Source organism: Gossypium raimondii, chromosome 12, assembly GCF_025698545.1.
Source record: "Gossypium raimondii isolate GPD5lz chromosome 12, ASM2569854v1, whole genome shotgun sequence".
Taxonomy (NCBI): Eukaryota; Viridiplantae; Streptophyta; class Magnoliopsida; order Malvales; family Malvaceae; genus Gossypium; species Gossypium raimondii.
Window position 1 is genome coordinate 39557743 of NC_068576.1, and position 24237 is coordinate 39581979.

At 34.5% G+C, this 24237-nt stretch overlaps 1 long non-coding RNA gene across 1 annotated transcript; it reads left to right on the forward strand.

Annotated features, from left to right (window-relative positions):
• Nucleotides 1-12733: 12733 nt before the first annotated feature.
• LOC105764067 (uncharacterized) lies at nt 12734-15799 on the forward strand. Its single transcript, XR_008191961.1, has 5 exons — nt 12734-13008; nt 13199-13621; nt 14831-15016; nt 15147-15223; nt 15678-15799. It is a non-coding gene; the product is annotated as an uncharacterized LOC105764067 (long non-coding RNA).
• The last annotated feature ends 8438 nt before the right edge of the window (nt 15800-24237 follow it).

Genomic DNA, 24237 nt, shown 5'->3' on the forward strand with positions numbered 1-24237 from the left:
CCTTGTCTTGCCATATGGATGCTTTGAACTTTCAGAACTAGATGAAATACCTTGTGACAAGTTTCCAAATTCCGAAAGAAGTTTTATCACTCGGTGCAAACGTGAGCCATGGAAAGGTTGTAACAGAATTTCATCATCGGGATTGAGTCTTTTCGGATCGATGCAAGGTGAAGTTGGTTTATCTAACCATATCACCTTACAACATGTACTATGAAGGCCTCTTCGGAATTCAGCTACAACCCTCCAGAGCTCGGAAAATGACTCTGCATTGACATCAATCACAAGTAGTATGAAGCTCGGTGTATCTTTGCGTCGGTTGAAAGGTAATTTATGTTCAGTTCCTTCCATGGCACTTAAAGGCATTTCTTTAGAACTCGAACTTGAGATATCACTTCTACAACTCATATCTGATCTCCTTGAAGAATTGAGTAAAGAATTTAGCTTGGATTGTATCTTTTTCAATGCAGATGGAAAATGGTGACAATGATCTACGACTAGTACACTTATACCAAGACTCTCCAAGAATTTTTGTGAAACTCTTCGCCTTTCGATGTTTTGCATGAAGAGAACGACTTGTGATCCGTCCAACTTGGGACTAGGAGTATAAATGCCGAGTTTGGGACTACAATTTCGAATGGCAAAGCTCGAGTTTGTGCCACCATACATGGCATCACCTTGAATCTCAAACGCTGTGAGGAAAACATTGAATCTAAAGCAAGTCCCCTTTTCACCAAACTCTTTATCAACAATTCCAATCTCTCCACCCATTAAACGTACCTAATAAAGTAAGTTTTGAATTAGTTAATTCATTAAATCAGTACCCTGTAAATAAAGTATGTAAGTAATAGCTGCAACTTACCAAAGATTGAACAATTCCAAGGCCTAAACCAGTACCTACTTGTCCAGCTGCCGTTTCTTTAACCTGCACATAGTTTTCAAACACTGATTTTTGTTTCTCTTTCGGAATACCTTTACCTGTATCATCGACCTCGAACACAATCTCCACCGAATCACGATTCTGTCTAACTGCACTTACTGCTTGGACGTCACTGTTGCCATCGTTTTTGCCGGAAAACAAACTGGACATGTACTTGCCTAAACCTTTCCGAGTAGAAGCAAGTATTTCGGTTTCGAAATCAGGCTTTCCGACCCAAGCTCGAACACATACATGCCCTTCAACAGTATATTTAACAGCATTGCTGAGTATATTGCTTAATATTTGTACGAGTTTCCCTCTGTCACCTTTCACTTGTGAGAGCTTAATAATGGATCCATCACAAGGGTCTAAAACAACATCAACACCCTTAATCATACCCACAGGATGATATAAATCAACCACATGTTCAATCAAATCAGCCAAATTGAACTCTTGTTCTTCCAAATTCATCATTCCAGCTTCAATTTTGCTTGTATCAAGTATAGAATTCAATAGCCCTGCAATTTATATATACAACTATTTAGATTAGACCCCTGAAATTTTGGTTCCAATAGGCAAGTGAAATGAATTTACCTAATAAATCCTGTGCACAAAGACTCATTTGCTTCAAATATGTCTCGAAATCCGACCCAGGGGCTGCATTTGCCAGGCATAAATCGATGAAACCAGTAATACCGGCTAAGGCTGCTCGGATATCATGACTGGCACCAACTAAAGCAAGGCTTTTGTTCATGCTTTTTCTCTCAGCTTGTTGAGTTGCTTCCATTTGTTTAATGAGCTTATCATGTAAGCAGATCTCCTTTGAGCATTGGTGATCATTGATGATACGAAGAAAACAAGAGGGATGACTAATAACACCATTGTTACCACAAGAGCAATGTGAGAATAATTGATTTTGCTATAAACAAAGCTTGCTATTCCTTCATGTGGTAAAGCCAATGCATATACCTGAAGACCAAAACCCAAAAACCGAAACTCGTTAATAAAACTAGACGTGAACACTGCAAACACCGAGAAAAATGAAGAATTCGAATAACATACGGATTGTACTCCCGAGATTTTGACTGTTGAACAGCGAACATTATACTCTTTTCCATCAATGTCCATCATATAGGTTTCTGAGGTATCATTGCTGCATGGGAAATTTTTAACACCATTTGGCCACATAAACTGTAAGAAAATAGTACCATTAACATAGATGAATTTGGTGTTTGGGATTCCATTTAGTAACAATTTTCCATCCATTGTAATCAAGCTTAAGCTTCCACCATAAAGATTAATACCACCAAGTCTATCGGTTAAATTTTTAACTGGTACTCCCATGGCAATAACACCTTTTCCAAGCAAGCTAACACTAGTGAGAAACAAAGGTTCCCCACCATTGTTCCACCCATTTTCTAATGAAGAATACCCCCATGAATGATTTAATGCTACTTGAAACCAACTTGTATTCACAACATTGAATGAATGGGATGTAACAGGTTCTCCATATAGCTTCCCTGTTTGATTGTCCACTGGTTGCTTGTACCAAACATGCTTCTTTCGGCTTGAAAACGACGAGTTAGCATATGTTGATAGAGTTTGATTTCCATCAATGTAGTAAGAAAAAAACAGACCCTCTAATCCAACATATGAAATTTGAGACAGGTATGGGATTGTAGTAACTGCAAGGAACAATGTAGGTGCCACCTGCAAAGAGTAAGTAACATTCTTAATCCTATGTATCAATGTATACATGTATGTATATATATGGTTTAATGCATACCTTAGTTTCAATCTCATCGAATGAGATTTCATCAGTTTGGTTGAAGGAAGAACTTAAAAGCTTTGCTAAACTTGCAGCAGATGAATTTAATGGAGGTATTGAATTTGCAATGATGTGAATTTGTGATTGAAATCCAGAATACAAGGTATGGGTATTGAAATCCACATATTGTTCAATTTGTCTTGTTGTTTTATACCACCATGTGATCACTATACTTGGTGGTACCAACACCAGCAATGCCTACATTGGTAGCTTTATTCATTAGAAAATTTTCTATCGTCTCATATATATATATATATATATTTTACTCTAAAATGGTACATTTAAATCTAAGGATCAATGTTGAACTTTTTACGATATGTAAAAGGAACTAAGCCAAATCATAACCAAGCATAGGAGAGGATTCAAATGATTTAGTTCCCATTATACCAAGAAATCAATGAAATAAATTTTTTAATAAATGTATTAAACTTTTATTCGGTAGTTGAAACATTTTTTTATAAATATACTTAATTAACAAACTTTTGAAATCTCAAATAAAACGGACGAAAAATACTTGATAATAGCGCCAATCGAATTCTTGAAGCAAAATTTTAAAATAAAATTTAACAAATTTGCTAGCATTTAATTTATTTCAAAACAAAGATAAGTTTCAATAGTCCAAAAGCTATTTATCAATTTAGAAAGAAAAACATTCATTACATATAAAATAACATTTACTTTTTATATTCTTATATACCCAATCTTAAACTTATAAAGCAATTACTAACAAAAAAAAAAGAAGAAATTGAAGAAGAGCTACAAATTACCAGAAAAATGAAGACTGTAACAGGGCGTGACGCTATAAATATGTTGAGCTTCATTAGATTTTCTGCATTTCAAATTACCATTCAGCTTTTCGTATATGTATATATATAACTCAACATTGAGAAAAGATAAAAAATTTACTTTTCATTTTTCTTCTTTTAAGATAATTTTATATGGAAAGAGAGTTTTAAAAAAAATTATAATGGTTAATTAATTACTTTAATCTTTTACCTTACAAAGTCTTTTTTTTTCTTTTTACAAATCTAAGAAAATCCATTATCTCTCTCACTATCTTTTGTTTTTTTTCTATTAAATTGATATTATTTTATTGAATGAAATGCAATCTTATTTTTTCCTGAATTAAGAGATTTACTGATTTTAACTTTTAATAGTGAAAGGAAAAAGATTTATTTATCATTAACTTCAATATATAATGGTATCGTAATAATGTTTTCGGAATTAAACCTTTCCTTTCTTGTTTGAAAAAATATAAAATTAATTTTAATAAAATAAAAAGGATAAATATATATTTTTGGGCACAACTCAAATAAATAAAAATATTAATTATCCCAAAAATAAAATTTTAACAACTTTGCCGGTATTTAAATTTTTCCTAGACAAACATAACTTTCAATAATCCAAAAGCCATTAATCAATTTAGAAAGAAAAAATCATGAACTTATAAAGCAATTACTAAACATATAACACAAAAAATTAAAGAGAGAAAATTGAAGAAGAGCTACAAATTACCATAAGGCGAGACGCTATAAATAAACTGAACTTCATTAGATTTTCTGCATTATAAAAAAATCAATGTATAATGATTCGAATTTTCATTATATATGGATCGTTTTGAATAAAATTCAGCATTAAGAAAAGATATAAGAATTTTGTTCAAAACTTTCCATGTTGATTTTATTACCAAGCTAACAAAATTCATTATCTTTCTCACCCTTGTTTAAATTGTTTTTATTTCCTTTTGTTTGCATGCAAATTAAATAAAATATAATCTCATCTTATTTTTTTCCTTAATTAAGAGATTCACCCATTTTAACTTTTAATAATTACCATATATCTTTAAATCTATATTTATATTGGGCGCGGGGGTTTTCCCCGCAACAAAAATATGGGAGGAGGGGACTAAGGTATGTACTCTACACCTATATATGTAATTTTGAGCCCCTAACCAATCTAACAGCCATTTAGAGGGTAGGTTGTACAATATATTTTAAGTGATGAATTGGATGAAATTGAATTTTGGAAAAACGTGAAATGACGAAAAAGGTAAATTTGACAAAACGTATAATGTGATGCCACTAAGAACCAAATGAAATCCCATAGAGCTATAGTCACATGGTTTTGTGTTCATTATTACTCTTTCCATAGCATATATATCCACATTGTACGTGAAGTTAAATTGGAGTAAAAAGCAATTAGCCAATTTAATATAAATTCCTCGTCTAACTCTTCCTTTCACAAAAATATTTATCATTATATTCGCCTTCCACAAAATACTTTGCAATTTCATATTTTTTTTTATCTAATGAATGAATCTATCTAAATAACTCGTACAAATTGCATGAAAGTCACCTTCATGACCCTTTAATTGTATGAACAAATATAACGCATCCATTTAATTGATAAGATCAAAATCTTGACAAAGTAATAACTCTTGAAAATACTACAAAACATAAACAATGTATCCAAATAATTAACACAACATCACGAATAGATCTAGTAGCCAATGAAGTTATTAGCATACCTTATGGCTTTTGATGTTCTCTCCACTCGCTCCTTTTCATATCGTAAAATTTTTTTCGTCCCGGACTTTTTTTTTTTTTTTTTTTAAAATCAAGATATCTCCCAAGAAACTACACTAAAGGATAGTGTAATACTGCTATATATATACACACGAATTAAGTGAATCTTTTAATTAAGGAAAAATAAGATGAGATTTATTTATCATTAACTTCAATATATATTAGTATTATAATAATCTTTTCGGAATTAAATCTTTTCTTATTTTTTTGAAAAAGATAAAATTAATGTTAATGAAAGAAAAGAAAAGGTAAAAAAAAAAATATTTTTGGGCATATCAAGATTACCAAAAAAAAAAAAAAACTCAAGCTTTTAGTAGGTTACATCATTATTTCTTTTTTTTTGAAACAAGATTACATCATTATTTCTTAAACAAAATAAAACTAGTTAATGTATAAACTTAGCTAGATAGGCAAAGCTTTACCATTAGATATCAAGGTTTCTTGTGCCAGTCTCCTGGGTGTTCTTCGTAAGTAGGGTGCATTTGCTTTTCCTGACCTGTTCTTGTTCATGATTACGCAATGGCTATCTGGATATTAAACGTAATTAATTAACAATTATATCATTGTTTACAAATGCACATTTTACAAGTGTCCGTTAGTCAAATAATTTATTATCTCGACATTTGGAGATGTCTTTAGCATTTTGTACTTGATGGAGACAAGAGATTGCTCTTGATGTCACTGCTTGTTGAGCATGTGTCTCAACTAGAACCGAGGCTTCTTTGTGTTCATAAGAAAATATAGTTTACTTTCATATTGAGGACAATGCTCCGTATAATGATACTCTTATGTGGTCTCAGGCTGCCCAAGTCGCTCTTAAACAGTATGTTGCCAGCACGTTTAGTTACCTTCTACGGGACATGTCAGGTTTGTGTCCGCAATTGCTGCTCTTGAAAATATTTTTACACTTTTGGAGTTTCAATCACTCAGAAGATAACAATATAGTTCAAAAGAGGCAGCAGAGGAGCTCCCCTTGCAGGTTGCTTTGGAAGCCAGCAACTCATTAGAAGCTGAAGCAACACTTGTTTTATGCAAGCAAAAATGACTCAAACTTTGCATCCCTCATATGCTATTTATTTAAATAAATGACTCAAACATAGTTCTAACTTTGTACTTCGAGATCTACTACCCACTAGATTTCTTGCCCACAATGTATCAACACATGTTGTACAAAACCTAACATAGAAAAATATAACATGAGATAAATCAGCCATCATTTTTTTGTCTGGAGACTTTCGATGACTTTCATCAATTCATTTGCCACCAAAGGTTTATTCAAATGAGCATCCATTCCAGCTTCCAACGCCTCCGTCCCTGACGTATGAGCGGTCAACGCAATGATCGGAATACGAACACCATATCGTTCCTCCTCAATTCTAATTCGTCGCGTTGCTTCATATCCATTCATCGGCGACATCTTTCAGAACACACACAGAGAAACAAAGATCAAAACTCATTAAATCCACCATACATTAAAAATTCATGAAGTAGTGAGAAATCATTTATATACATTACCTCACAATCCATCAATACATAATCATAGTTTCTCTGAGCTTTGAGACCATTGCACACTCGTTCTAAAGCTTCATTTCCATTTTCACAATGCTCAACATCGGCACCAAGCTGTGTAGCAGTAGTTATAGCAAGAATGCTTAACATTTTGTTGTCCTCAGCAATCAATATTCTTTTCCCAAACAAGGGCATTTCGCCGTTACTCGACTCGGCACTGTCCTCGTTCTTTCTTTTTGATTTCAACCTACCACGCGTGTGCACTAGTGTAGGTGATGATGGTCCTTGCTTACTATACCGTTCATCGCTCGAACTGACGTATTCTTGTATCTCGTCATTACGTTGAGTGCTTCTCAACCTTGTCTTGTTATATGGATGCTTTGAACTTTCTGAACTAGATGAAATACCTTGTGACAAGTTTCCGAATTCCGGAAGAAGTTTTATCACTCGATGCAAACGTGACCCATGGAAAGGTTGTAACAGAATTTCATCATCGGGATCGAGTCTTTTTGGATTGATGCAAGGTGAAGTCGGTTTATCTAACCATATCACCTTACAACATGTACTATGAAGGCCTCTTCGGAATTCAGCTACAATCCTCCAGAGCTCGGAAAATGACTCTGCATTGACATCAATCACAAGTAGTATGAAGCTCGGTGTATCTTTGCGTCGGTTGAAAGGCAATTTATGTTCAGCTCCTTCCATGGCACTTAAAGGCATATCTTTAGAACTCGAACTTGAGATATCACTTCTACCACTCATATCTGATCTCCTTGACGAATGGTGTAAAGAATTTAGCTTGGGTTGTATCTTTTTCATAGCAGATGGAAACTGGTGACATTGATCTACAACTAATACACTTATACCAAGACTCTCCAAGAATTTTTGTGCAACTCTTCGCCTTTCGATGTTTTGCATGAAGAGAACGACTTGTGATCCGTCTAACTTGGGACTAGGAGTACGAATTCCGAGTTTGGGACTAGAATTTCGAATGGCAAAGCTCGAGTTTGTGCCACCATACATGGCATCACCTTGAGTCTCACAAGCTCTGAGGAAAACGGTGAATCTAAAGCAAGTTCCCTTTTCACCAAACTCTTTATCAACAATTCCAATCTCTCCTCCCATTAAATGTACCTAATAAAGTAAGTTCTGAATTAGTTAATTCATCCATACATGGAAATGTATGTATGTAGGTAATAGTTGTAACTTACCAAAGATTGAACAATTCCAAGGCCTAAACCAGTACCTACTTGTCCAGCTGCTGTTTCTTTAACCTGCACATAGTTTTCAAACACTGATTTTTGTTTCTCTTTTGGAATACCTTTACCTGTATCATCGACCTCGAACACAATCTCCACCGAATCACGATTCTGTCTAACTGCACTTTCCGCTTTGACATCACCATTGCCTTCGTTTTTGTCAGAAAACAAACGGGACACGTACTTGCCTAAACCTTTCCGAGTAGAAGCAAGTATTTCGGTTTCGAAATCAGGCTTTCCGACCCAAGCTCGAACACATACATGCCCTTCAACAGTATATTTAACAGCATTGCTGAGTATATTGCTTAATATTTGTACGAGTTTCCCTCTGTCACCTTTCACTTGTGAGAGCTTAATAATGGATCCATCACAAGGGTCTAAAACAACATCAACACCCTTAATCATACCCACAGGATGATATAAATCAACCACATGTTCAATCAAATCAGCCAAATTGAACTCTTGTTCTTCCAAATTCATCATTCCAGCTTCAATTTTGCTTGTATCAAGTATAGAATTCAATAGCCCTGCAATTTATATATACAACTATTTAGATTAGACCCCCCTGAAATTTTGGTTCCAATAGGCAAGTGAAATGAATTTACCTAATAAATCCTGTGCACAAAGACTCATTTGCTTCAAATATGTCTCGAAATCCGACCCAGGGGCTGCATTTGCCAGGCATAAATCGATGAAACCAGTAATACCGGCTAAGGCTGCTCGGATATCATGACTGGCACCAACTAAAGCAAGGCTTTTGTTCATGCTTTTTCTCTCAGCTTGTTGAGTTGCTTCCATTTGTTTAATGAGCTTATCATGTAAGCAGATCTCCCTTTGAGCATTGGTGATCATTGATGATACGAAGAAAACAAGAGGGATGACTAATAACACCATTGTTACCACAAGAGCAATGTGAGAATAATTGATTTTGCTATAAACAAAGCTTGCTATTCCTTCATGTGGTAAAGCCAATGCATATACCTGAAGACCAAAACCCAAAAACCGAAACTCGTTAATAAAACTAGACGTGAACACTGCAAACACCGAGAAAAATGAAGAATTCGAATAACATACGGATTGTACTCCCGAGATTTTGACTGTTGAACAGCGAACATTATACTCTTTTCCATCAATGTCCATCATATAGGTTTCTGAGGTATCATTGCTGCATGGGAAATTTTTAACACCATTTGGCCACATAAACTGTAAGAAAATAGTACCATTAACATAGATGAATTTGGTGTTTGGGATTCCATTTAGTAACAATTTTCCATCCATTGTAATCAAGCTTAAGCTTCCACCATAAAGATTAATACCACCAAGTCTATCGGTTAAATTTTTAACTGGTACTCCCATGGCAATAACACCTTTTCCAAGCAAGCTAACACTAGTGAGAAACAAAGGTTCCCCACCATTGTTCCACCCATTTTCTAATGAAGAATACCCCCATGAATGATTTAATGCTACTTGAAACCAACTTGTATTCACAACATTGAATGAATGGGATGTAACAGGTTCTCCATATAGCTTCCCTGTTTGATTGTCCACTGGTTGCTTGTACCAAACATGCTTCTTTCGGCTTGAAAACGACGAGTTAGCATATGTTGATAGAGTTTGATTTCCATCAATGTAGTAAGAAAAAAACAGACCCTCTAATCCAACATATGAAATTTGAGACAGGTATGGGATTGTAGTAACTGCAAGGAACAATGTAGGTGCCACCTGCAAAGAGTAAGTAACAATTCTTAATCCTATGTATCAATGTATACATGTATGTATATATATGGTTTAATGCATACCTTAGTTTCAATCTCATCGAATGAGATTTCATCAGTTTGGTTGAAGGAAGAACTTAAAAGCTTTGCTAAACTTGCAGCAGATGAATTTAATGGAGGTATTGAATTTGCAATGATGTGAATTTGTGATTGAAATCCAGAATACAAGGTATGGGTATTGAAATCCACATATTGTTCAATTTGTCTTGTTGTTTTATACCACCATGTGATCACTATACTTGGTGGTACCAACACCAGCAATGCCTACATTGGTAGCTTTATTCATTAGAAAATTTTCTATCGTCTCATATATATATTTTACTCTAAAATGCTATATCAAAATCTAAGGATCAATATAAAACTTTTCGTAATACGTAAAAGTAATTAAGTCGAATTATAACCAGGCATATAAGAGGATTCAAATGAATTAGTCCCCATTATACCAAGATATCAATGAAATAGTTTTTATTTTTAATAAATGAGTTAATATATTATTCGGTAGTTGAAATATTTTTCTATAAATATACATAAGTAACGAACTTTTGAAATCTCAAATAAAACGATCAAAAATTCTCGATTATTGCGCAAATCTAATTCTAAGCAAATTTGCAAGGATTTTTATTTTTTCTAAACAAAGATAAGTTTCAATAGTCCAAAAGGTATTTATCTATTTAGAAAAAAATCATTATTTATAAAATAAAATTTACTTTTCATAATTATATATAGCCATTCATGAATTTATAAAGCAATTACTATACATGTAACACAAAAATAAGAAAAATAGAAAAGAGAAAATTGAAGAAGAAGTATAAATTACCAAAAGATGAGGATTATGACGGGGCGTGACGCTATTGATTTGTTGAGCTTCATTAGATTTTCTGCATTATAAAAAATCAACTTTAACATTCACCTTTTCATGATATATGTGTATATATATCATGTTGGTAATTTGATGAAAAATAACAACACTTTAATTATTGAATTAAAATTTTATTTTATCTATATATATGACCATCTTTGAAGAACATTCAAGAGAAAATAAATAGGAATTTTCTTTGGTTTTTCTTAAAGATAATTTATTTGGAAAAGAGGGTTTTTTTTTAAATCTAATGGTTAATTATTGTAATTTTCACCTTACAAAATTTCCATTTTTTTTACAAATCTAAGAAAATCCATTATTTCTCTCACTCTTTTTAAAATTTCTTTTCCAATCGGTATAATTTTATTGAATAAAATGCAATCTCATCTGTTCTTTTTTTTTCTTTAATTATGAGATTCATTGACTTTAAATTTTAATTTCCAATTAAAAAATATGAATCTCTTAATTAAGAAAAATAAGATGATATTTATTATTATTATTATTATTATTATTATTAACTTTAATATATAATTGTAATAATCTTTTCGGAATTAGACCTTTTCTTTCTTGTTTGAAAAAAAATATAGAAAAAAAAACACTTTTGGGCATAACTCAAATAAATAAAAATCTTAATTATCCAAAAGAATCTCAAACTTGTAGTAGATTACATCATTATTTCTTAAACAAAATAAAACTAGCTAATGTATAAGAATTTAGTGTACGTATGTATGTATGAATGATTAGAAAAATCAAAAGAATGAGAATTTAGAAGATAAATAGAACCTGAGAGATGACTGAGTAGAGGACTGTGATGAGAATAAAATTAAGAATATTGTTTTTTCTTTTTCGGAGTAATGATGATAAAAATTGACAATGTTTAAATAGAGGATAAAAAAATATAAGGAAATTAATGGGGCATGGAAAGGCATGCACGTTGGCTTCATGCAAAATTCAGCCTTTTGTTTTGTAATACCAGCACATGGTAATAAAAATTAAACTGGATTTTCTATTTCTTAATTATGTTTTATTTATCATAGTTTTATTTTCCGGAAACCCAGGAATTTTAATATTAAATTATCGCACGTGTTTTTATTAAAGAGGATTGACACGTGTTTGTTTTATAAAAATAAAATTTATAACCATAGTTATACTAACATGTACATCACGTTAAATTGAATATTTTAAATTATATGATGTCAAAAATTATAAAATGAATTTTTGTTACATTATTAAGATTTTGAAATTTTTTAGGTTGTTTTGTTTATGTAATCTTGTGAGATTTTATATAAATGAGAAAAGATATGGTAATTATTACATTATATCTCATATGAGATTCTAATAAATGAAGGAGGATTTGTTAAATGCTTTTACTATATATATACACAAAAATATACGGAATTTAAGGTATAAGTATTGAGTCTTTTATATTATGAGTTAAATTAACTAAAAATTAAGTAAAGTAGTTCCTATAAGTTAGATTAAAGAGTAAAATTATTTTTTTAAAATTTCATATACATCAGTATAAGATACACGTAGTATGTCACATTTAATTATTTGGTTATTCCGTTAGCCATTCCAGTTTTTAAAAATAGAATTAGATGAAATTTAAAAAAATCAACTTGTTCTTTAATATAACATATATGGATTGATTTGTCAAATTTTAAGAAAAAAATACAATCCAACTCTTAATATAAATACCTCCATAATATATTTACTCTCGATTTAATCATGTATAACATCAATTGGACTTTAATCGAAATGTGGTCTTTTCAACCTACATTTCCATTTTCCTATCCATATGCCATGTAATATCAAGACAACCCAATCAATGTCTATTTCATGACTATTCTGGACAATTAAAAAATAAAAATAAAACATAAGAAACATTTATATTTAATTTATTAATTTTATATAAAATTTATAAATCACCCGTTGAAGCATGTTCTTGATTATGAAATCACCAATCGAGGCATTTGTCCAAATTCTTACCAAAAAAAAAAAAAAACTCTAAAAGAGAGCAGTTTTAATTATATTTTATGAGAACTCGGAGCATTTAAGGTGAGAAATGGCGGCTGCTGTCAAGTGAGATTCGGAGTCGGAGTTCAGTTCAGTCAAGTGAGAATTCCTTTGGACGACAAGGCGAAGAGAATGAGACATCTGCTGTCGAGCTTCTACTCTCCAGATCCTTCTTCGACAAACGACTCTCCTTCCAACCACGGCAGCTTAGACGCTATCGAAACTACTACTTTCAATGCCGATCAGTACATGAATCTCCTGGTACGTTCCAAATAGTTTTGATCTGAATTACGGATTGAAATTTTACTGAATTCTAATGCTAGATTTATAGAAATCGATTGTTCGGAATGGAATTCGTCGATTAGATTAGATTAATCATGTTTTTGGTTGGATTTATTGTTGATTCGGAGGGTTTGATACCTTCAAACATGGATTGGATTGAAATGTACAGATACGGAAGTCGAATTTGGAAGCGCTTCGTCAGAGGCATGTTGAAATGGCAGCCGAAATTAAGAATATCGATACCGACTTGCAAGTGCTGGTTTACGAGAATTACAACAAGTTTATCAGTACCACGGATGCAGTTAAACGGTAACTTGTTTCAAATCTTAAAATCAATGTTAACATCCGCCACTGCTAATTTGGGAAAAACTATAGGGTTTGTCAATATTATATCTGTTCGTAGATATTTTGTTATTTCCTTTTGATTCAGCAAGATGTTTGATGTGGTAGCAACTGTTGTTTGTTCGATCAAGTTATCTGGACTTTTGAAGTTTGTTCACAAGCACTGTTTCTTGTACTGGAATTTTGATTTTAACAGGATGAAAGTAATATTGTAGGCATGGAAACAAATATGGAACATCTGCTTGACAAGGTGTGTTGGAATATTCTTTGTCGAAACTTTTTTTTTTTAGATCGACCTCTTATTTTGAAATAAGAAATTAGGAGTCGCTATCAATCCTTTATATTTAGATGTGATTGGATCACCTCAAAACTCATTTTAAATAAAATGTTAGATTTATTTAAACGATACTTTTTGGTCTACAAAATCCAGTAAATAGGTTCGAGAGTCGGTTACGCACGATGAAGAATTAGCACCCTCGTGACGCTCAAAATTGGTACCTAATAGATTACTGAATGTCTTAATCTCGAGAATTGAAAATTTGAAGAAAATTTAAAACACGATCCCTTTTTGTATTAAGACATTACTTTAAATTATTTTTCACGAAAATAGCCTATTTCAAGTTAATCGAGAAGAAATGATCCTGTCCCGTAAGTTAGGACACAATGCCTTAAATCCTCGAAGACAAAAGTAAGCACCATTTGTTCATTACTTAAATCTCGTTTTTTTATTATTTTTGAAATAGATATTCGATTATTTCGGTTTTAGAAAGAAGTCATATTCCGTAAATTACGACTCTTCTAATTCCAAAAATAATGAACATTGCTTCGATTTAAAAATTTTTCTTTTTTATACATCGTGTGAAAACGAACGTAATATTTGAAGTGATATGCATTTAACTTATTCAGACATAATATAAAAATGGATAAATATATTTAAACATGGTCCGGGGCACGTTGTAGCAATAATAAAATAACATAGAAGTCTAATATAATAGACTATTTTCGAAAAATTTAAAAAACAAAACGTCCTTTCTCCGGCCATGAGAGCCGTCGCTGCTCCATCGCGGCCACCGGTCGTCGACGACGGTGACCGCTGCCCCCGGTGGCAGGACTTCATAAAAAGGGCCTATTTTGGCCGTTGAGTTTCCCTCAACCCAGATCTTAAGCCAAAACTCCAAAAACCCATTAAAAAAAACAAAAAATGACCAAAAACCTTTTGGTTTTTTTAGTTTTGAAAACTTCCTCAGAGTCACCTTTTATCGGAGGTGACGACCTTGTCTAATCACGGTGGCAACTTCCATTTTCATTTGTTTCAAAATGAAAATTCGATAAAAAAAAGGGTTTCGACATTCTTCATGTCAGTTCTAGTTGAAATTTTTGAATAATGTATTAAGAAACGAGGAAAAGGGAATTACTCAAAGCTGAAAATTTTTCCTTCTTTACATTTTTATAATTGTAGATAATGTCAATGCAATCTAAAAGTGATGGGATCAACACTTCTCTTTTTGAGAAGAGAGAACACATAGAGAAGTTGCACCGGACACGTAACTTCTGCTTAAAGTTCAGGTATTCAAGACTGTTAAATCTACGTGGTGGCTAGTGAATAATGTGACAGCAGCCCTAAGATTTAAAGCCAATTTTTAAGGTCATTGTTGCTTACCTTGTTTGTTTTCTTCTATTTTTTTAATTTTAACACTTTGTTTCTACATAATTTTGCTTTTATGTCAAAATTTTCTGTTCAAAAGATTTAACACACACCATTGTTTTCTTACCAGGCAGATGGAGATTCGTCATTTCAGGACTGTAAACAAGCATCTAAGAAGTAATTGCTATAATAGTAAAAAACTTGCAGGTACATCTGGTCTTTGCCTTATGCATGTAAGGTGATTTATTGCAGATAAAAGAAAATTTTTAATGTTTTTCTGAAAATTACCTTCTCGGGGAGAGCTGGTTTTGAAGCTGCAGTGCTTTTGAAGCAATTGGATTTTTCAGTTTGTACCGCAATCTTTCAGATTGAATTATCTAGCTGGTTGTGCTCTGTCAAAATGGAGCTTAAAAACTAAATTACCATGTATGGCTTTACTCCACATGAAATGCATCAGCAAAGGGATGTAAATGACTTCATTCTTTCTCTCTCATGTTTTCTTTAAAAAATTAAACTTCTGATTACTGAAAGTCTTTAAAACGTGCAGCTAATATCTTTGACTTACAGTGATGTTACTTTCTAAACAGGATTTTGATATTGCTTCATATATCCGTTTGAAGTATAATCTTATGCATGATCTAGATTATGTGTATTTGGGCAGGTGGATAGCTTACAGGCAAAACTGCTTGAAAAGTTAGAGCAATCTCTTGGAGACCTTCAGCTTAAATCAGATGAAATTGAGAATGTTTCTGTGGAGTCTAATGATCCTAAACAAGGAAAAGTTTCAGACTCAATTCCTATTGCAGCTCATGAGGTAAATAAGCATAAACTAGCATTTTGTTAATTTCTTTATATATGGCTTGTGGGATTGGCTTTCCCCAGCTTCTCCTGGCACTTTTGAAACTACTGAGCAGTATGTAAAGGGTCGGATTTCTTGTGGCAATCTCCTGGGTGTTCTTCGTAAGTAGGGTGCATTTGCTTTTCCTGACCTGTTGTTGTTCATGGCTATCCGAATATTAAACGTAATTATTAACAATTATATCATTGTTTACAAATGCACATTTTACAAGTGTCTGCTAGTCAAATAATTTATTATCTCGATATTTGGAGATGTCTTTAGCATTTTTTACTTGATGGAGACAAGAGAGTGCTCTTGATGTTACTGCTTGTTGAGCATGTGTCTCAACTAAAGCTGAGGCTTCTTTGTGTTCATAAGAAACTTGATCCTTGGTACCATATTGTTTTATCAATGATGGTGTGAGTTTGAATTTGTTTGTTTCTGAGTTTTGTTGGAATCATATAAACAATGCTTTCATTTATTGTATTTCTTTTCTTTGTATTTTGAAACTTAAACTTATTTAACCTTTTTCTTATTGATTGCCAAATCATTTGCAGGGGTTATTTGGACAGATGTGCTTCTAATGGATGAAGTGTTAAGTGAGGCTGTTCTACCCAGTTTTTCTCTGGAGGTCTTTCTTGAAACTTATTTGACCCATTATATTTTTAGTCTATATTTCATTTCTTCCTCTAATCTGAGTAAATATAGTTTATTTTCATATTCTGTTGAATGATACTCTTTTGTGGTCTCCGCTGCCCAAGTTGCTCTTAAACAGTATGTTGCCAGGACGTTTAATTACCTTCTACGGGGCATATCAGGTTTCTTTCTGCGATTGTTGCTCTTGAAAATATTTCTACGCTTCTGGAGTTTCAAATCACTCAGAAGATAACAATATGGTTTAAATTTACTAATGATGGTCTCATGGGCATGTCATTGCTTTTTCTTGTTTCCTGATGGAGGTCCAAAGAAATCTCATTAATCTTTTCTCACTTTTTAAAGATCCCCGTTCACTTGAACTAAAAATATAATTAACCTAAAGCTAGCTCAAAGCAAAAGTCATGTCTATGACCTGCCGCTCAACTATTGCTGTTCTAGAATTGATATCCATAGCTACCTCATTACTACTTTCAAATGCTTGTTCGGTAAGGAGTTATTTATGAAAAGTGAGAGGTGCACTAAATGCTAAAGCATACAAATTTCTAGATCCTACATGAACTTTTAAAATTTTGAAAATTTGAGTACACTTGATTTGTTTTGATTGATGTAGATCCATCTAATGAAGATCACCTTAGAAGTCTGAGTTCATTATGTATAATTGCAGATGCACTTCTGAGAGTAAATGTTTGCTCAAAAGAGGCAGCAAAGGAGCTCCCCTTGTAGGTTGCTTTGAAAGCGAGCAAAAAAGCTATGCTCCAGGGCAGCATGGATGTCTTACTGGTAAACTCATTAGAAGCTGAAGCAACACTTATTTAGTTTCTTGGTCTTAGATAGGTTGATGACACTCTAGAATAAAGTATTTTTATATATTAATTATGTATTTATTCTGAGTATGATGCTACTAATTTGAGTTATTTATGATCTTTTATCTCATAGGGACTAAATTTGAGGCAAAAGCAAAATTAAGGGCCAAAAGCGTGAATTTAGAGATAAAATGAGCCAATGTGCGACACAATGAAAAGTTGGTGCCAGAAGTGTAAGCATGGAGGAAACAAGGGTTGAAATGCAAAAAAAAAAATATTCTATCAAACTCTATTTTAATTATATTAGGATAATTAATATTAAGATAATTATTAAGGATTATTTAATTTTAGGATTTTATTTTATTTATCTTTATTTATCTTCAATTAAATATTTTTTTTATCTTTTGGGAGTTTAACTAGGATTAGACTATCTCCCCTAGCACTATAAATAGGGGGTGAAGTGACTCAAAAGGCATCCATCTTTTTCTGTAAACACTCTCTCCCCAAAAGTTTAGGCTTTTGTTCTTCTCATATTTCCTTTCAATAAAATTTCCATTTTTATTTTATTTATTTTATTTATTTTCTTTTCCACCACAACCATGAGCCACTAAACCCATCTAGCCGAAGGTTGTCGATATTCCCCAAAAAGGATTCTTGAGGCTTAGAGTCCGTGCTTAGCCTCATCGCCGAGTATTCATCATTTCTCCGCATTACGGGGCTGACGCTTCCGTCTATGTCCCTTAAGAAGTAAGCTTTTCAATGTATGCAAAGGCGGTCGCTTTGCATGTTTTGGGAAGGTTGCACAGTCGGTTCATTAGCTTACTCCGTCAGAGGTTGGCAAGCCCAAGAGACAAAATGGCTTGGGATTCGCCATTGAGAAGCGTTGATCTAGCATAAGACGACCCCACAGAAGCGATTGTTGGCTAGAGTCAGGTTCCACTAAATCGTAAGTCTAAATCCTTGGAGTTGGTGGTCGTAGGCGTCCTCTTCCACTATAACTGGCTTATTCGGTTTGGGAAGGATCATCTAAAGCCGAGGATTGAACCCAAGGCGGAACGAGACAACTGGAGGCTGGAACCTCCCCTAAGAATTTCCTTTCTCTCAACTCTATTTTTAATTTCTCAAATTTTCGATTCAATATTCTTAATTATGTTTTTATTTTATTTTTTTGTTTCCATATCCAAACCTTTAATTCTGTTATTTTATTATTTTTTTCCAGGAACGCAGGTTTTCTTGGGCAAGATTCTACCTGGGATTTCACGGAATAAGATATTGTGCAAATCCAGTCCTTGGGGATTTGACCTTACTTCCCTTTTACTATTCTTTTTTATTATTTATTAGGGATAGGATATTTTTGGTGCTTTCAATGACCGCATCAAACTTGGGCGCCGTTGTCGGGGACTGGCAACGTACTAATCTTGTTTTTTGTTTCTTATGACCATATCTGCTCTAGGTACTCTTGCATTCTATTCAGAAATTGAGAAGACTGCTAGAGCCAATAGCAGAAAGACAAAGTTACAGAAAAAACAATCAGCGGTGGTTGGAACTCAAAGTAACCCACCGCCAGAAATCGAAGTCGACGACGAAACTGAGTCCAGGGTTAATGAAAACCCTACTCAAACACTTGAAAGTGAAAAAGTAGAAGTCGACTCACCAGAAGAAGTGCTTAACGCTAGGGTTAACAAAAACCCGAATCTAGCACACCAACCAATGGCTCAAACGATTCGGCAACTAGCTGAAGCTCTAACAAAACAACCGCCATTGTGCATCACATATCCTATTGTGGATACCGATTTTGAGTTGAAGTCAAGTCTAATCCAGTTATTGCCAACTTTTCGTGGGTTGCAAAATGAAAATCCCCATAAGCATCTGAAAGAGTTTCATATGGTTTGTCTTAGCATGAAACCTCAGGGGGTAACTGAGGATCAAATTAAATTGCGTGCTTTCCCTTTCTCCCTAGTAGATTCCGCTAATGAATGGTTATTTTATTTAACCCCTGGGTCTATTACAACTTGGGTTGATCTATCTCATTTGTTTCTGAATAGTTTTTTTCCAGCGTCTCGAGTAGCTGAACTAAGAAAAGAGATCGTTGGAATAAGGCAAAAAGAAGCTGAGCCTCTTTATGATTATTGGGAGCGGTTTAAGAAGTTGTGTACAAGCTGCCCACAATATGGTAAAACGGAGCAATCTCTCATCCAATACTTTTATGAAGGTTTGAAGCCCATGGAGAAGAATATGGTAGACGCCGCTCGTAGAGGAGCATTGGTCAACATGACTCCCCAACAAGAAAGAGACTTGATCTCCGCGATGGCTGCAAATTCTTAGCAGTTCCGAGCCAATACTGAACTCGCCGCTAGTAGAGGAGCATTGGTCAACATGACTCCCCAACAAGCGAGAGACTTGATCTCCACGATGGCTGTAAATTCTCAGCAGTTTCGAGCCAATACTAAACCCCCTAGAAGGGTTCACCAACTAAGTAATTTTACCTTAGAGGATAAAGTTGATAGACTTACTAATATGATGAACTCTCTTATTGCAGAAAAGGTGAAGACAACCCGGTTATGCAAAATATGTGTTACACCTGATCATGCAACTGATGCATGTCCCAGTTTGTATGATGATACCATGGCCCATTTGGATGCTGTAGGAAATTTCCCTAGGCCACCACAAAAGAGATACTACCCCTACGCTAGTACCTACAACCCAGGGTGGAGGGACCATCCTAACTTAAGTTATGGGGCCAATTCACGAAATAACCAGCCATACCAAAATCGGTTTCCGCAACAGCCGCAAGGTTCAGGTAATTCTCTAGAAACCATGGTCAATAAGTTAGCAACTAATGTTCTTGATTTTCAACAGCGAATCCAACAACAAACTTTTAATTTTCAAAAAGAGACGAAGGATTTCCAACAGAAAATCGAGATGTCCATCAAAGAGTTGACCACATCGATCGAGAAATTAACTTCTCAAGAGAAGCTGCCGTCACAAACAGAACCAAACCTTAGACAAAATGCGCATGGAAAGGTACTGAAATCGATTCCTGACAAGAATCTTGGCCAAGAAATTGCCTAGAAAAAACTTGATAAAGACGAATAGGTCCGACCGAAGCCTCCATTGCCTAAAATTCAACCTCCGTTTCCAGAATAATTCAACCAGTGTCGAAGAGGTAAAGAGGACAATAAAATCCTCAAAACATTTAAGAATGTCGAGATCAACATTTCACTGTTGGACGCTATCAAGTAAATACCGCGATATGCTAAATTTCTTAAAGAACTTTGCACCAACAAGCGAAAATTAACTGGTAATGAAAGGGTGAATGTTGGTGAGAATGTATCCACAGTGTTACAACGAAAAATGCGGCAAAATGCAAGGATAGGAGCATGTTTGCAATACCATGCAAAATAGGCCATCTGGGAATTAAGAAGGCTATGTGTGATCTAGGGGCTTCTATAAATGTAATGCCATATTCTATTTATGAATCACTTAACGCGGGTTTTTTGACAAAAACAAGTGTTATCATTCAATTGGCGGACAGGTCTGTTGTGCATCCAGAAGGAGTCTTTGAGAATGTTCTGGTAAAAGTTAACGAACTTATTTTCCCTGCAAATTTTTATGTGATCAAAATGGAGGAGGATAGCACTCCTGGATCTTCAGATCTCTTGCTGGGTCGACCGTTCCTCAGTACAGCTAGTACTAAAATCGACATTCGAAGTGGAACTCTCACGATGGAGTTTGATGGGGAGATCGTAAAGTTTAATGTCTACGACGCCATTAGCCATCCAAGCGAAATCTTGAGCGTAAATCGTATCAACATAATTGACTCTTTAGTGGAAGAGAATTTTGAGTCAATTTATGGAGATTAGTATGAACTTGATAAATTTAAATTTATTAATGAGTTATTATCTCCAAATACTAAATTGTTACCTTCTGTTATACAGGCACCAGCGTTGGAGTTGGAACCACTTCCTGAGCATATGAAATATGCATTTTTAGGGAAGGGTAATACCTTACCAGTCATAGTCTCCAATAGACTCTCCAAACATGAAGAGAAAAGTTTGTTTCCTGTACTAGAAAGTCATAAGGAGGCGATTGGCTGGACCATTGCAGACTTAAAAGGGATAAGCCCTTTAATGTGCACACACAGGATTTACTTGGAGGAAGATACGAAACTGAGGCGACAGGCGCAAAGACGACTAAATCCGAATATGATAGAGGTAGTAAAAAAGGAAATAATCAAGCTTCTAGACGCTGACATAATTTACCCTATTTCTGACAGTAGGTGGGTAAGTCCGGTACAAGTCATGCCCAAGAAAACGGGCGTGACAGTAAAGAAAAATGCTAAAGGTGACTTGGTACCTACCTGAGTACAAAACGGGTGGTGCGTCTGCATTAATTACAGGAAGTTGAACTCATACACTAGAAAAGATTATTTCCCTATTTCTTTTATAGATCAAATACTCGAAAGATTAGCCGGAAAAATTCACTTTTGTTGTCTTGATGGATACTCAGGTTTCTTTTATATTCCAGTCGCATCGGAGGACCAGGAAAAGATCACTTTTACATGCCCATTCGGTACATTTGCATACAAAAGGATGCCATTCGGTCTTTACAATGCGCCGGCCACCTTCCAGAGATGCATGATGAGTATATTTTTCGAATATGTAGAAAAAATTATCAAAGTTTTTATGGATGATTTTACTGTATATGGGAATTATTTTGATGAATGCCTTAAAAACCTAACGATAATTTTGAGTAGGTGCATAGAATTTAATCTTGTCTTGAATTATGAAAAGTGTCATTTTATGGTAGACAATGGTTTAATTCTGGGTCATGTTGTTTCATCTAAAGGAATTGAGGTCGATAAGGCCAAAATTAATACTATAATCTCTTTGCCTTATCCCTCCACTGTGAGGGAAATTCATTCTTTCCTTGGCCATGCAGGGTTCTACAGGTGCTTCATAAAAAACTTCTCGAAGGTAGTTGAACCACTGTGTGAGTTATTGCAGATGGATAAGAAATTTGAGTTTGGCCCAAAATGTAAGGAGGCATTTGATACACTCAAGCAAAAGTTAGTCTCCGCTCCTATAGTGCAACTGCCAGATTGGAAATACCCATTTGAAATTATGTGCGATGCCAACGAGCGCAGTATAGGAGCCGTGTTAGGGCAAAGGATAGACAAAGAACCACATATCATATGTTATGCCTTGAAAACCTTAGATGCTGCGCAGATCAACTACACCACTACAGAAAAAGAACTCTTAGCCGTTGTATTTGCTTTAAATAAATTTTGACCTTATTTATTGGGATCTAAAGTAATTATTTTTTCTGATCATGCAGCCCTCAAGTACTTGATCGTGAAGAAGGAAGTAAAACCAAGGCTCATTAGGTGGATTTTGCTGCTCCAAGAATTTGACATCGAGACTCGAGACAAAAGGGGATGCGAGAATTTATTTACTGACCACTTAAGCAGAATAAAAGTACATTTTGACGACATCCCTATTAAGGAAAAATTTCCTGCTGAGAGCCTATTCTCGACCGAGGCACGTCTTCCATGGTATGCAGATATAGTAAACTTTCTAGCCAAAAGATCGTTACCCACTGAGTTAGCACATTCCGTGAGGGAAAAGCTTAGACGTGATGCTCGATATTACATTTGGGATGACCCATACTTGTGGAAACACTGTTCAAACCAGATAATACGAAGATGTGTTCTAGAAACCGAGGTAACTTCTATCCTTAATCTTTGTTATGCTGAAGCTTGCAGAGGTCACTTTGACCCTAAGTGGACCGCTCATAAGGTGTTAAAATGTGGGCTATATTGGTCCACAATTTTCTAAGACGCATATAACTTCTGTAAGTCTTGCGATAGGTGCCAACATACAAGTAACATCACTAAACGAAATCAAATGCCCATTTTCCTGTTTCATGTATGTGAAATCTTTGATGTATGGGGTATCAATTTCATGGGCCCATTTATTTCTTCATTTAGGAATGTATATATAATTCTTGCAATAGACTATGTTTCTAAATGGATAAAAGCAAAGCATACTCACAATGATAATTCCAAAACTACTGTGGAGTTTATAAAACTAACTATTTTTTCCAGGTTTGGCACACCTCGAGCCCTAATCAGTGATCGTGGCACCCATTTTTGCAATAAGGTCATGGAGGACTGTTGGCAAAATACGGAGTCCACCACCGTATAGCTACAGCTTACCATCCCTAAATGAACGGTCAAGCCGAGGTCTCGAACAGGGAAATCAAGACTATTTTGGAGAAAACAGTTTGTCCCAATCGAAAGGATTGGAGCCTTCGACTAAATGACACACTTTGGGCCTATCGGACTGCGTATAAGGGACCGATTAGCATGACCCTATATCGACTTGTTTTTGGCAAAGCTTGTCACCTTCCGGTCAAATTGAAACATAAAGCCTATTGGGTCGTTTGACAATGTAACATGGAGTTAGAACCTACAGGATAGGCAATGAAATTAAACATCCAAGAGTTAGAAGAAATTCGTAATGATGCCTACGAGAATGCTCGCATTTATAAAGACAAGACAAAGTTGTTTCACGATAGGAGAATAGCTCAAATGCATTTTCGGTAGGATAAAAAATTTTGCTTTATAACTCCGTGTTAAAGTTATTCCCAGGTAAGCTTCGATCATGATGGAAAGGACCTTTTATTGTTACTAAAGTGTTCACACATGGAGCAATTGAAATAGAGAGTGAAGAATCTGGAAAGCAGTTCGTAGTCAATGGCCAGCGGTTGAAGCCATTTTATGAGAATTTTTAAGCCCACACGGTTGAGAAAATCCATTTGGAACCACCATAGAACCAATAACGACGTCGAGCTAACGAAGTTAAACAGGCACTTGTTGGGAGGCAACTCAATTTTTATTTATTATTTATTTATTATTTTAT